The sequence below is a fragment of the Adiantum capillus-veneris genome, chromosome 17 (assembly GCF_014529385.1).
Source record: "Adiantum capillus-veneris isolate H3 chromosome 17, ASM1452938v2, whole genome shotgun sequence".
Taxonomy (NCBI): domain Eukaryota; kingdom Viridiplantae; phylum Streptophyta; class Polypodiopsida; order Polypodiales; family Pteridaceae; genus Adiantum; species Adiantum capillus-veneris.
Genome location: NC_140947.1, coordinates 105,927,116 through 105,940,504, shown reverse-complemented (window position 1 = coordinate 105,940,504; position 13,389 = coordinate 105,927,116).

The following is a 13,389-nucleotide window of genomic DNA, read 5'->3' as shown; positions in this document are numbered from 1 at the left end:
TCTCATGGAGCAAAAAATTGCCATCATCACCACCTTTAATGGCGATAATTTTTTCACTTGGCAAAGCGAAACAATGTAATTGTTGATGCGCAAAGGGCTTTGGCACTTAATAGAACCGTATGAGGATGCATCTATAGCAGTCAGCATGGTGCAAATTAAAAAGCATTAGGATTTATAGCACAATCGCTTGGTGACAACATTATCTCACATATTGTTGTGATCATGGATGCAAAGGAGGCTTGGGATGCTCTCAACCGGGAGTTTGGCACTGCATCAAAGAGTTCGACGACCAATTTGTTGATGCAGTTCTACAAGTTGAAGAGGAAAGATAGTGAGACGCTTGTGGGTTATCTTAACAAGCTCAAAGCATTGAAGCAACAACTGCTAGGAGTACAAAAGTAGATTCCCAATTATGAAGCCATAGTAGTTCTACTCAATAGTGTTGACAAGGCACCATCACTAGTGTCTACTTTGCAAAATATGGAGAAGAATCTTTATGAAGTAATTGTTGCACTCTTGGAGTTTGATTCAAAGCACAGGACTGAGCCACAAGATGTGACTCCAACAGAAGTACTAAGAGATCGAGTGTTCTTCAACTAAGGAGGATTTAGAGGAGGAAGAGCAACTATGACAAGAGGAAGAGGACGAGGTTGAGGTGGCGAAAGAGGACAATTTGTCTCTTGTAGATGTGGACAACCAGAACGTTTTGCTAGAGATTTCCCCCAACAAGAGGCAAATTTCATTGGAAGAAGAGAAGAAGAAGAAGAGGCACCAACAAGGGAGGAACCTACGAGAAGGAATGGGAATCTATTTTAGAATATGTTGTAAACCCCCATGTATGTATGCACATTTCAAGACTTGGGCTAATCTATAGGGATAGAAAATTCGGGCTAGATTATAGAAGCCTAGGGCACCTTTTTTGGGCTACTTATTGTGGAGTAAAGGGATTAGGAAAGTGCAAAGATTGTACCTTGGGGGGAGGGGGTTTCGAACATTATGGTGAGTTTAGTGGAGAGTGAAGGAGAGGAAAGGCATAAAACCCACATGCAATGCAACTATGTATGGCGTGGTGTAAAACAGGCCCATTTCTCAATGAAAAGTCATCCAAGTTTATTTCTTGAGTGCAATGCTCTATCTATGAACTTGTGATCACTTTGTGCATACTCAAGATCATATATATGAGCTCAAGATTCCATCTTGGAACCTAATTTGCTTGAGAACTCACATTGTTTATGCACACATGCACATGCATCATCATGTTAGGTATTAGATTGCATCCACCCTAACTTTAGGAGATCCGTGTGTTTTAACACATAAGTCATTCAAGAATTTATCTTACCTAGCATTTAAGAATCTCTACTAAGAATTCCAAGGTATGAAATGAAAAAAACCCTATGTGCTAGCAATGGTGTAGGATTTTGGCCCAACCACTTGCTCTCCCTATCACCTTAGGAGGGGGGGTACTCATGGCAACCACTACTTCACACCACCTCACCCTTGCTGCCAATTATGCGTGGAATAGGTGGAATCCTCTTCCACATCAATCCTTGGTCGTCACCCTTAAAATTTTTGTAGATATTTTGTAATCTCTAAGGGTTGAGAAGTATGCAATCCTATTGGCTAGAGTAGATAAGAGATCACATGTGGTGCACATGGAGTAAGATGGGGGCAGTGTGGCACTCAGATCAAGCGGGGAATCAAATGCAAGGCTTGAATGTCCTAGAACTTGACCAAATGGGAAATGTAAAAGCTTTAGGTGGCCTTACCTGATTGAATTAGCAGCCTAGGGTGAACTGGAAAGTCGGGGCTTGCTCTTGTAACAGGGGGGGCCAAGTTCTGGCAGAGCACTTGCTTGTCAAAACCTATAAAAAGTCTTAAAGAGACCTCACTCACACATGGTATTGGCCATACTCTACTATACTTGAGCTGTATACTTCTTCCAAGAAAAAGGTATCCACAAATCACTTTAAGATTAAGTCGATTTACAAAAATTAATTATTATTATGCAAAAATTTTCTTTAGTACTCTATGTAACTATGCTTAGTCTCTCTTTATGTTAGAATGATCTATTTACCACACACCTCCTTGTTAAAAAAAAAGTGATTATTCTAACCATGTCTAGTAGATTATATATGATTAATCGTAATTGGATAATTAAGAATGATAATTCTCTTCTCATATGCATCATACGTTATTAATTTATCAATTAAACAATATAATTGCATTCAACAAAAGTATTGATGAGCTTAATTTTCATAAGTAAAAGCTAACTAAACTATAGCTTAATCACAAAATTATATTCTCTATTGTATGATTCCGAGTCATATATAATCATTTTTTTGGTTAATTTTTAGCCACACACTTAATTTTTTGGCTATTACAATAGAGATAAACTACTTTTGTGAGACTTTAATTTCTCCAAACCATTAGAATATTGAGAAGGTCATTGGTAAAGTTATACTATCCAACTTTACTATTTATATATTTTTCTCTTAATTTCAATTTTTATAAGAAATAGAAATTTAAAATAATTATTTATATGTCCATTACAATGAAACCCTTATAAGAAAAGATTCATCTTGATCTTTTAAAAATTAATAATTTTTACAAAATTCGTAAAGATTATTTACTATTTAATTTGGCCATTTTTTAGCTGAAATAATATAAATTTTTTACTTAAAACTAGAAAAATATCCAACAGAATTACCAATAAATTGAATTTGATAATTCTCTATCAGAGTAACTAAAGATAATAAAAAAGTCTAAATCTTTAATGTTTCTAATTATTATTAGCAAAATTTTATATTAAGATATATTATGTAGAAAAATTATAAGGATAATCAAATTAATTACAAGATAATGATGATAGATGTACCATAGTAATATCTACCTATAATAATTATTAAAAAATTCTACTCAATTTATAAAAATCTATAAATTTGGCATTAATGCTAAAATTAGTCCTGAAATAAAGAATATAAACAAAAAAAAATTACAAAATTTATGAGAGTGCATTTGATAGCCTTAGTGCATTCTTAACTACTATGAGAAATTAAAAGAGGCTAATAAAGTAGCTTACGGTTAGTAGCTACTAGTTACATACGCTATGGCACCATGTAAAAGAATTCGATATCAAGCGAAGAATGACCATGAGGCCAACTCTAGCAACCTCGCAACACCAGTGGAGTATAGATAAGGAAGCTATATCAATTATACATGAATATTTTACAAGTTAGCAATGTCATTATAATTATGCATACATCAATACATGACCATAGAAAGTCAATATGAAATCCATCTTGAGAAAAACACTATCGAAACATAGGGTTTATCTCTAAAAACATGGGATTTGGTTGTAAACAATGAAAGAGATATTTGGGACAGTTTAATTGATTATGAAGGAATGATTACCAAACCGTTAGATAAGGTTTTTCTTAAACTCTCTCCTTACTAGTATTGATATCAGGTGGGAATTGCCGTGGCGTGAACTGACGCTCATGATGCACTGTGTCATTGAGATGGGAGTACGTCCACATTAGCCCATAAAATTTGCTGCTCTTGTCAGAATTCATTATGGCAAAGGTGTGCTCATACTCTATGCTACACGAGGATATAATGATTTGTTCTAATATTCCTATTGGTCTCTCCACGTATCCATCCACTAATTGCAGTCTCAATCGAGTTTTCCTAAGAGCAGGCTTTTCCCATTTTTCCCACATTTCTTTGGTTGCAATGGAAATTCCTGCCCCACTATCTAATATCGCAACCGTCTTTACTCCTTTGTACTCAAGTGGTAAGGTGGTGTATCCTTCTTCTCCTTCACAATAGTCACCCACCTTATTTACTGGTACTGGCTTTGTATGTGGCTTCTTAAGCGAGGTGTCATCCATGTTTTTGTCCGCAAGCTTGTCATGTGAAGGGATTTTCAATCCCATCTTTTCCAGGTGTTTGCCCATTTGGCCCCATAGATGCGGTGTGATTTTTAGTAGCTCTGAGAGATAAAGTGTGCATTGTATAGGAGAAGACATCAATTTGTGCAAGCTCTTGGTATCCATCATTTTTGGTGTGTCTTTCCATTGAGAAGGTACCACTTTAACCTCAGATTTTGTTTTGAGTTCTCCTATGAAAGATGGCAAAATCTGTAGAGAACATGGTTTTCTCTCTTCAGATGCGACAAACTGAACATCCCCATATAAAGATCTTATATCCCTTGGAAAAAATTTGTGATCCATATTTATCTCAGGGATAGGTGTTGACTACAAAGTAGCACTCAATCTTTTTGGTTTCTGAATCGATTCCCATAAGGATTGTGGCCACGGTTCTTCTACCTCCGAAATAGGCATCACTGATTGTGAGCCCACCCCATCTGTGGTATTGGCTACTTCCTTTGTATCTAAAGGTGCCTTAACTCATGGCTCTTTCAGGTCTCTGTTTACAATACCATGGCTCTCCATTTCCTGGATGTTTTTTGCGGATTAGCACCTCTGTTTTTCTGAGCATCTGGAATACGTGGTTCCATAAGAGCTTGGTCCTTTTGGATGAGCTCCTTGCACATTTGAAACCTCTCTTTTTCATACCTTGGATGAGGATACGTCAGCCATCTATGCTCTTGGGTTTGACTGGGTTTTAGCCTAGCTTCATAGGCCTTCAAAATTGCATCTACGGGTTCAAAGACTTTGTCGACTAAGACTGAACCTCCCGAGTTAGTCTTTGACTCTTTAGCCTAGCTTCATAGGCCTTCAAAGTTGCATCTAAGGGTTCAAAGACTTTGTCGACCAAGACTGAACCTTCCGAGTTAGTCTTTGACTCTTCAGATCCCTTTGCATTTTTCTTGCTTTCTTGTTAAGTTGTTCTTTTGTTTAATTTAGTTCATTTTCCAAAGAAGCTTTCTCTTACAACCTCTTGCTTTCATTTTGTCTTGTTTGGCTTTCCATGATTTTCTTGCAGTTCTCAATGATAAGTTTTCAATTTTTGTTTGGTGTGGTAATGTGGGTTCCTCTGCAATTGCATTTTTGGCAGCTTCTTGAGCTCGAGCTCGAGTCATTACCTCTAAAGGAATTTTGGGTTCCGCCTCAGATCCGCTTGAAGAAGGCATTATGCCTACAACATTCATTGTTTCTTTCCCTTTGTAGTATGGATTCTTAGCACAGTTTTGGAGTAGATGGTCTCTCCCACATCCATCACAAAATACAAATATTTCTATTTGTGGACCCTTGTTTGGATAACTTTGTGCCCAATGGTCACCTCCACATTCATCGCATGGACCTTCTTGTTTCATAGCTAGTGATCCAACCATTGGTTGTTCTTGCCTGGTAAGAATGTTCTTTGAACCATACTCTTGATTGGTTATGAACATGAGCATATTCGCATCCATGGAGTACTGGTTTTCATGGGTTGTGGCACATGTGTTGGCTGAGTGTAGTTGACTATTACTCTACCATCATTCAAAAGAGGTGTTTGTTGCCCTAGCACGTGTTGTGTCTTTGGCTGAGTGCTACACCATGGAGTGGGGTGATCCCCTCCACAAGTATTACATCTCCTCAATTGAGGTTGTCGTACATTCAGGTTTGTTTGTAGCCTTGGTTTATTCTTCTAATCACCCCCTCGACCACTTGATCAATGACTGGTTCCCAAGGAGTTTGAACATCTCTCTTTGTTGTTGATTCGCTCTTCGGAGATGAGGCAGTACTAGTGGCGTTGTCTGTATCTTCAGTCAACTCTCTGTAGGCCTTACAATTGTCAACTAGATATAGAGCTTCTCTAGTGACTTGATCGAACGTCGTGCATCTTTTCAAATGTAGGTCCTTTTTTAGAGTCTCATTACTCAAGCCCTCTATGAAGAGAACTGATAATATCTCATCTTGCGGTAGCTCTCTGATGAGACATCTCTCGATGTATTGTTTGAAGCGAAGTAGAGTTTCCTTCACCTTTTCGTCCTTTTTTTGTTTGAATGCATAGATCTATGGCACTGTGTTGTGCTTGATTCCCTTTTTCGAGAATCTTTTGTGAATTCTTGTAAGAGTTGTGCTATGTTTGGAAAATCATCTCTGTTTAGTGGTTGGAACCATGGAAAAGCCGTTCCTTCTAATGTCAATCCAAATCCCTCATACTGAGTATGAAAATCCGCAACCTATTCAGCTCTGAAAACTTGTTTGAAGAGTGAGACATGAGCATATGGATCCCTTGACCCATCATATTTTGTTTTAACACATTGAGACACTTGATATGGTCTTATTCATTGTGGTTTAGTCACTAATCTAACCAATTTGTGGTCTCTTGTAAAGATGTCTCTCACTCTCTCCTCTCGTCTGGAGAAAATCCCGGTGAAATCCTCTCGGATATATGCTTTGGGATCATTTTTGACTGAAAGTAAGTAGAGATCGGAGTACCCTTGTATGTGTATCGTTCTAATTCAATTGGATCGACAAGTTTGTACTCTCTTCCATACTTATCTACCATTAAAACTTGCACTCCCTCGGCATCTGTATACATGAATGCATAGAGATTCTTATGGAATGGCATCTCTTTAGCATAGGGTTCTACACACTTGTAGAAGATATATCGATCTCCGTTTGCGAATCTATATATACCCTCATGATCATAATCTATAAACACTCTTATGGATTCATTGGTTTTGATGAATCTTACATTTGGTTTATTTATCAAAGAATGCCTTTCCTGTAGGTATTCTCCCAATCCCACTGTTGAAGGCATTGCAATCTTTCTTGTGTTTTTCATGTCTCTGAGTGGAGTACAAAACCATAATGGTGGATGATTTGTCATTATTAACACTCACTCAAGATTTTCAAGATAGTCTCTTACAAGCCCACTTTGGCTTAGTGCAACTTATCCATTTTTGCCCTTGATCAGGTCTCTCAAAAGTCAGAAACTTGTGACTCTTTTGGTCTCTGGAAACTGGTCTTGGGGTACCCTAAAAGTTTGGATTTAGGAAACCTGAAAAAAAGTCCTATTGCCCGCAAGCTTTCTTCCTGACTATACCTGACTTTAGTGAACTGCACTTGAAACAACACTCAAAACAATTTCAAAACCAGAACACAGGAACTTTGGCTTGTATCTTGGTCTTTGAAAGGTATTTTTAGCTCAAACTTGAGATTTGAGATGTACTCAAGTATGTTTACGAGATCTCCAAGTTAGATACCCCCACTATGCTGAGGTACATGGATCGCGATCAATGTTCCTCTGTCAATTTTTTTTTAAAAAAGATCTAAATTTTGAAAGTATGTAGACAAGGTCATATGTAGGCTCTGTACCAATTTTCATCAAATTCTAAGGCTGAGGTACATGGATCGCGATCCATGTTCAACCACATATGCACTTGATCCACATCCACAAGCTAAATCTCAAATCTTTTTGGATTTGGACTTGTTCTGACAAGTCAAATGCCCAATACTAGGTCTAGACCGTGATTTTCAGTCTGTCACCTATTTTGTGGCCTTTTGACCCAAATTTGCTAGTTTTTTTTCAAAATTGGACTTGGGGGCATGTTTCCTTGTGTATGCACTACTGATCTGGAAAGTTTTAGGTTTAGCTGTTACTATGGGTACATGGATTGCGAACCATGTTTGGAGCCCAAATTGACTTCTCTTGGTACCATCGGATTCAGCATGATTAGTAGGTCCTATGGTATCAAATTTTTTGAAAATGGACCTTTGATTGAAAATTAGGTCAATTTTGGCACTTTGTCAAAGTACTTGGTAGTTCTGGGCTTTTGGTTTAGTTTTCAGTATCCAAATTAAGTTTTGAAAAGACCACTACACTCCTTTTGATGGGCTCTAGCTATGGTGCAAGTTTGGTACTAATCTGTGACATAGGAACATGGATTGCGATCCATGTATCTATGTGTCAGAAGGTACTAAAACTTGGCACACAGCTTCTCCTTGGTCTCCTGATCCCTGCTATATGTTTTTTGTGTGATTTGGACTTGTTTAGGACATGCAAAAGTCAGTTCACAGGAATGTTTTATGGTCTTCACCTTGAACAATTTGTTGCACTTTTGATGACTTTTTTGGACTTTTTTAACAAAACTCCTTTGGGGACTTTAGTTCACAATGGTCTCTGCTGCAAGCTGGAAAGTTTCTACCAAAAGTTTCTCAGGGGTATATGGATCGCGATCCATGTTCCACCACTTTTGGACTTGATCTTTGGTGTGCTGATAGCTTATGATCTTTGTAGCTTACTCCACAAAAACTTTCTAAATTTGGATCAATTTTGCCCAACCAAAACTGACTTCTACAGTCTATTGTGACAATTTTGACAATGAACTGCTTTTGGCTCTTTTGACCACTTACTACACTTTTTTTGCAAATGGTTCTTTTGGGAAAGTTGTTTATCTATGTTTTAGCTACCTACTTCTTAAATCTCATCCAAATTTTTTGATGAGGTACATAGATCGCGATCCATGTTCCATCACATCTAAACACCAAATTTGGTATGATAATTACCTACAGTGTTAGTAGTCTACTCCATCGTCTCCTTTTGGATTTGGACAACTTTTTCTTAGTCAAAAGTGAGTTTTTCTGTCTATCCTGCATTTTTTTGTTATTTGGTAGAATTTTGGTGTTTTGATCAACTTTTTTCAATTTTTGATTATGGTCCCTTTTGGCAAAGTTGTTCCACTAGATATCAGGGATGTACTTGTCAAATATCAACCCCAAATATCAAAAGGTACATGGATCACGATCCATGTTTGACGGCATTTTTTCGTGAATTTTGTTCTGCTCGTTCTCTATTTCTTGTAGAAGCCAAATCTCACCCCTTTTTGAATTTGGATCCCAAAAAGTTGAAAAACCCCAAATTTTGTGTCTAAAATGCATGTTTTGTTGTTTTTGTCCTAATAGTCAATCTTGATGTGATTTTTGAGTTTCTCTTCAAGAAAACTTGATGAGAGCAATGTTCCACTGATGCACAATGTCACTAGTCACTTTTCTGCCAAAATGGTCTCTGGGGTACTTGGATCGCGATCCATGTTCCTCCACAGATTTTGGCTAAACTTTTCAGATTGCTTCTAAAGAGTCTGCTAATGCTCTTGATCCAAATTTTTTTGAATTTGGATCACTTTTGAGGTCTCTACCATCAAATTTTTAGAATTTCACAGTTATGGTCATTTCGGCCAAAATATGGTTTTTAGCCTTTTTCCCCTCAATCTTTTAGCTCTAATTTGATGGTGGTAGTTGCTACTTACCCTACTCCTATGTAATGACATAAAACATGAAACAAAAACAATTAGAACGGTACAAAATAAAGTTGAAATGGAAAACGGTATACCACTCTGAAAGCATAAACAAAATTGAAGAATGAAATGCTTTTGGCTATCTCACTCACAACCCTCTTTACCTCTTGAGAATAGATCTAGCAAGTCCTCGACTTCTAGACTTTATCAAGCACTAAACCCCGTGTCTAGCTGCTTCACTGCTACGGTGTAAATGGAAGAGAGACAAATATTTGGAAAAAACACTCTAAATACGCACTAGGTCACTCATTATCTAAGGATCATATCCCCGGCAGCGGCTCCAATGTTAGCGGGTCACCGTGACGGACGTCTCTAGCATAGCGATCTGGTACTAACATAATGTCAATATTCAGGAAAGTGACTCAGATGGGACACAGAGACTCTTTGAGATCGTCAATCTCAAGAAGTGAACCTTAACAAGCAAACACGCCAACTCAACAAGAAAACCAACACTCAATGATCAAGAAAATCTGCCTATGTCCTTTCTCATAGCTCTAGGTCATCATGCTATTTCGACATTCGAACGGATTCGAAATGCAACGAAACTTTAGGAGGAGGTCTAGGACACCTTGGGGCACTATCCTACCAAGTCTGGTCACAATCCAACAAGGTACCAAAATCACAATCCATCATGAAAAAGGTCCAAAAAACTATAATAAATCAGTTCAGAAAGGTATCCCTATGGTCTAGAAACGCTCTCCTATGGTCAAAATGATTAAAAACAATAAGTTAAGCACTCAAATCTAAAGATTAAGCTCACTAACGCTTAGTCGCGAGCCTCACCAAAACTGACAATGCTTACACTTGAATGAAAGAACATGGAAATAGGAACACAATGCAAGTTTCGAAATTGAAAGCTGGTTACCCAATTGTTAGGAAAATGATTACAAATTGGAGAAGCTGAATAGCTTGAGCGTACGTTTTGAGAGCTCTCTTCTTCTTCTAAAGATAAGCCTTCTTTCACATTAGAGTTATTGACATTTATACCTAGGGCGTTCTAAATGAATAGTGGCCGGTTCACATGGACCTTTATAACTCAGGGAATTGACTTGCTACTCTAAAGTCAGGATTTACATATAGACTACAAATGTGGTGTCCGCCTACGCGTCCGACCAGGTGGGTGTCCGTTCGGTCTGTCTCTTAACACCAATTAAGACACTTTTAATGTGTAGATTAGACAAGTGGTGGACCTTCAAAAATTTATTATTGAGTTAGAGATTAGCGTAGACAAGTGAAAGACCTTCAAATCAACACTTGACTTTCCTACTTAGATCCTTTATTTGTACAAGTGGAAGTTTATATTCAAAGGCCCTTTAGGCTAACACATTAGATACCTACTTATAACCTAACTTGGATGACTAGTGAGTGTTGCTTCTTGTTATGTTTCAATGAAGACTTATTTTGACTTCAGGTAGTCAAAAGAAGACTTTGCCCAATTCTACAACATATCATAAGTGGTGGGAAAAATTACGCTCTGTGTTATAAGATAGCATAGTTTGAACCAAGGGTGTCACATAACATAGGTTGGAGCTATGGTGTAAGACCCTCTTTTCCTTTTCTAGCTTTGGAAGCTATTGAATCTTGCTTATGTCTATGTTTCAATAGAGCCTAGCTTGGAAAATTGGTGGATCTTTCTTCTCTCCATGCTCCAATTGTGTGTAGCTTGGACAAGTGGTGGTACTTGGGAATAACACTTAGCTATCCATTTTGAGCCAAAAAGTTTTAAAAGTGTGGACATATCCATGTTTGAAAGGAGCCTTTAGTTTGGACAAGTGTGGACCTTGAAAACAAACCCCAAATGATATAGTATATTGTTTGTTGGACAAGTGGTGAGAGAAAATACCTTCCATTCTATAACATAACATAGGCTTAGAACCCTCTATCAATTTTCCATGCTTAGCTTGGACAAGTGGTTGACCTTGCTTCTTTGTATGTTTTGATAGAGTGCAACTTAGATGAGTCCTAAACACAAGGCCTACCTAGGCAACTGGATTGGCCTGGATGATGCTTTGGACTTATGTATTGTCTGTGGTCTTTAACGGGTCCACTATCGGTAAATCCTTTTTGGTTGACAGGCGTTAGGTGGTTTGGACACTCGCCTCAAACTCAGGTTCTTATTCACTACCTTTTCGGTCCTTTGACTTGGTTGGTTGCAGAAATAGGAGCTACCAATAAGACTTCCTCTCGGTAGATTTTGTATCTACTATTGATTTTTTATGTGTCAAGTAAAGACTTTGAAAGTCTTCCATATTTTTCTATTGCCTCAAAAAGCCTTAAACTCCGGCTCAACCCCTTCGGAAGAAGTCCATAACAAGCAAGATTCGAGATGGAGTAATAGTTCAACTTCCTTGGCTCTCAAAAACGCCCAATCTCATTGAAGAACACCACCTCTAACAAAGGTGATTGCAAAGCCAAAAGCTTCAAGCTAGAGAGCAAGAGCGAGAGAAAACTCCCTTTTCTCCCTTGCCAAAAGCTTCCTTTGTCTTCCTCTCGGACACAAGATATGCACACGCAAGAAAAAACAAAAAAAAAAAACCAGTTTTTGCATATTGTCCAAATTAGCAAAAAGTGTTGCTTTTTATTACTAATTTTAGAGCCAACTTCTGATCCACATCCCATCTCAAACTCGTGCTCTCACAAGCTATTTTTGAGGTAGGCCAATCACGGCGTTGTGACTGTCTCCTTATCTCCCTACATAAGAGGCTTCCTCAACTAAAAGGTGGGCCGTCAATGGCAGCATACTGCCTTCGGGCATTAACATCGCATGGCCACAATATGGCACCACTGACAACCAACACGACCAACAACAACTCGTTCTGTCAACACAAGCCCGCCACGCACCAGCGTAACAACATCCTCCACATCCAACGTGAGCTTGAGCTCCTCACGAAGGCCTCTTACCTTGTGATGTTTATACAAGAGTCACCAACTTATAGCTACACCCCAATACAAAAATGGCATGTCAAACTATTGGTGTCCATGTGGTAGCATGAGACAAATCTTGTCATTTGAAGGCCCAATGTTCCTCACAAAACCCATAAACATAAGCTCTATGGGCCATAAAATTTCCATCCGGATCCCTAATCGGGCCTCCAAAAGCCCAATCAAATCCTGATTGCAATATCCACAATGCAAGCATTGGTTTCAGACTACAAATCCACCTTCTCCCCAACCATTCGTTACAATATCACACATTCAAGTTCTCTGGAATCCATAAAACCCGCATTTTTTGCCATATCAAGCCCGTTCTAGACCCGAATGGAGCCCTGTAAAGTTGGACAAGTTTCCACTCATACCAATTGTAGTCCAAGTTGCAAATTCAATTTGCAAACCCCCAATTTTTTTCCATCATTGCATCCACTCGCATGCTGCAAAAGTGCACCAAAACCCTTAATTGATTGGTGCAAATTGGGTAAATATTGGTCCCATTTTGGCTCCGATTGGAGCCTAGATTCATCCCACATGATCAAGATAGAAATCCCACCAAATCATACCACATCCACTCAGTAAAATGCATGCAATTAACTACAAATTTTGACTCAAACATCATCTCAAACTTCATTTGGCATACATTTTAGAAAATTAATGTCATTATTGAGCCCTTCATAAAACATGAATCAGGAAAAAACCCCACAACATTCTGAACTCAATTTTTCGCATAGTGCCCAAGAAATGGCACGACACCAAGAGCTACTAGGTAAAGACAATAGAATGTAGAGCTTGCTTTCCAAGGTGCAGGTCAAGTTCTTACATTTGTGCTCCAAATCTTTGGAAATCCCCCACACATAGCTCTATTAAGCATACAACCAAAATCTCTAGAGTGTAAAAGATGCTCAGCCACCAACCCATCAATGGTTTTGTGGTGTTCCCTTGCAAAGTCTGTGAATGGTGAGGCAAGCTTTTCCATGCATGGGAACCCCCCCATATATCTTTGCCCTTTTACCAAAATATTTCCTATTATATAAGTTACTTTTGATTTTTCTTCCCTTTTTCACAAAAGTTTTAGCCTTTATTAAATAATAAGACTTATGCTAATCAATCACGATGTAGCATAAATAAGTAACCTTTCTTTGTTGATCTCTCTTTTGACCTTAAATATTAAAAATATATATTTTAAATTACATTATATATTTTAGTAT